This window comes from Panicum virgatum, chromosome 4N, assembly GCF_016808335.1.
Source record: "Panicum virgatum strain AP13 chromosome 4N, P.virgatum_v5, whole genome shotgun sequence".
NCBI classification, from domain to species: domain Eukaryota; kingdom Viridiplantae; phylum Streptophyta; class Magnoliopsida; order Poales; family Poaceae; genus Panicum; species Panicum virgatum.
This window is the reverse complement of record NC_053148.1, coordinates 38808326-38811274: the sequence shown is the minus strand read 5'-3', so window position 1 is coordinate 38811274 and position 2949 is coordinate 38808326.

The window sequence follows — 2949 nt, the reverse complement described above, 5'->3', positions numbered from 1 at the left end:
ATTATGGATATATATGTATATGCTTGCATAGGAAACCCCAGCCTATCCATTGGCTACTTTTTATACCTTTGCATCCACTTAAAAGCTTGCATACGGATGGTGACGTGAACCTATCCCGTCCTTGGGGATAGTTTGGCAAGATGCAGGATCCGAGCAGGAGTTCGACGCCAACAATGACGGATGGTACGACTGAAGCTTAGAAGCCCGTGCTACGCTCAAGTGCTGCCTGTGGAGATGAAGTTCGAGTTGAAGGATGGCCTGAAGACCAGCTACCGCTACCGTTTTCTGTTTGCTCCAGTTTAGCCCAATGGGCTTGTAATAAAAGTTTCGTACTGCAAATCCTCTGGATATTGTAATAATTAAATCCATATTTGAACCTGTTTTAAGTGTGTATGAACTGATTTACTGCCTGAAATGAGTTCTGTATGTGATAGCTACTGATCCAGGGACTATCACAACAATACAGGGATTCGGGTTCTTCGTTCGAAAACCCGGGTCGTTTCAGAGGTGGTGTCCCTTAGGCTTGTCTCATACTCAGAAGCGAAGGATGCAACATATGCGCAAGAAGGAGGCAATGGAATAACAAGTGGAGGCCATGCCAAAGACGTCGGCAATTATGAAGAAGGTGTGGCGGCCGAAACAAGTGGCTTCAACATCGACTTGAGCAAGACATGGCCAATAATTGTTTATCGCCCTTAGCACAGAAATGGCTGATGTAATGTTAATCATCGCCCTTAGACAATTTTGGCTCAGAAGGATGTTTTTTGGCAAGCAAGTTTGAAAGTAATCGGGTGCTCTAGCCTAAGAGGGGGAGGGGGTGAATTAGGCACTAATAAAAACTTAGACCTATGGCTCCAACTAGTTTGCACAAAACTTAAACTAACACAAGCTATCTAGATGTGCAACTAGGTTGTTCTAGTGTGAAACCCCTATCCCAAAAGAGTTTAGCAACCTATAGCCTTTCCTATCAAGAAACTATTCTATGAAAGTAGAGGCACACAAATTGCTAGTATGAAATGCGGAAGCTTAATGAGCGGGATAGGAGATAGCAAACTCTTGACGCGGGTGTTTATCCCGTGGTTCGGTTAGCCACAAAGGCACACCTACATCCATGTTGTTGTAGCACTCACTAAGAGTATTGCTACTCGGCCACCAAGTCTCTTCCATGAACACAATCACGGTCACCTTGGCCCCGGGTTCCACTAAGGAGCTTCTCCACAAAGGATGGGGGTCTCCACGTCCCCCGCACAAAGATGTCGTCGCCACTCCACACCAAGTCGGAGGGTCGATGACGTTGCCGGCGAGCTTCACGCTCCAAGGTGCCGGCGCACCAAGCTCTTGTTTTGGTTCACTAATGAACCATAGCACAAAGGCTCGAAGCCTTGCAATCTCACTCACTAAGAGCTAATCCTATACACAACACTCTCAAAGTGTGCTAAGGGTTAAGGATATGATCTTGATGCTTTTGTATGGCTTGGAGATGTTCTTGGGTGTGTGTGGGATGTCCAGCAACTCCAGCAATCTTCAAATGGCCGGGGTGAGGCGTATATATAGGCCACCAAGTCTTGTAGCCGTTGCTCCAACGGTTAGCTGAAAATCTGCGTATCACCGGAAGAACCGATGCCTCTGGCTGAGGTAGCGTTGGTTCTTCCGGTCACTCATAACACGAAGTAGCCGTTGAACTTCTGACAGCTGACGCGGTGATCACCGGTTGAACCGATGCTTTGTACCGATGCATCACCGGTTCATCCGGTGCTTAAGAATCTTGTCCTGGGCGCTGACGTCATTGCACCGACGCAATACTCCGATGCACCGTCGGTTCAACCGGTGCTGAAGAAACTTCTCCTGGGCACTTGACATCGTCTCTGGAACATAGGACGCCCAATGCACCGATGCCCCTTTTTGACCCGTCGGTTCATCCGGTGCCCATAAGCTCCCCCTCGACCCCAGTCCGCTAACCGGGTAGCGGAACCCCCGTAGGAGCAGCCCTTCGGGCCTTGCTATGCCTATCTTCTCTTTCTCTTTGTCATCACTTGAACCTAAAAGCCTGAGAATGGTCATCTTAACAATCATGTTAGTCCAAGTATTGTGTTGTCATTCGATCACCAAAATCACTCAAAATGGCATAAATGGTGCCATGTTCGTTACAAAGTTTTTCCGAAAAATAGGGGGGCATATGTTGACAGCCAAAATTGGCACCAATCGGTCTGACCGGTCTGACCGAGTGGTCTGACCGGTCGAGGCACTGTGGCCTGTCCGACAGGGACCGACCGATCTGACCGGTAGGTCCGACCGGTCTAGGAGGAGTCCGAGCCAAATAAGGATTTTTGTAGATCTAGATCTGTAAAAGGGATTCCTTGCGGGATAAGTCCACCCCACCCTATAAATATAAAGGGTCACGGCCGATTGAGGAGATCCAATCGATCAAAATACAAAACAATTACTACTTTTTATCCTCTTCTCAAACCCTAGCTTTTCCAACCCCATCTGCTGTTCTTCCTTCATCTCCTTGACGTTTGAAGGCATTCTAGGTGGCCTGCCGATCCTAGAACAACCCTACGTGCGCCTACCCTGACGGGGTCCCTCCCGGGTTAGCGTTCGCCGGTTGTAGTCGATTCCCACCGGCGACTGGTCTGACCGATCCCATAGACCGGTCTAACCGTTCCACATAGGAAGAGCTGCATCGAGCTCTTTCTCGCGCCGCACGATCTAGTACGTTTGTGTGTTGACCGAGATTTGCGTCAACAAGCTCAATGAGAAAATAAGTTGCATATGTGGAAAGGCTTTTTAAACTTGTAACTCATATGACTTTGGATAGAAATTTCATATTGTTGAGGAACTTTATTTTACTTTTGTATTTTTTGAAAACAAATACTCCGAATATCAAGCATCACGTAGGAGAGGATCATAGCAACTCTATTTAACCATATCATAGCCCACAACAACCAA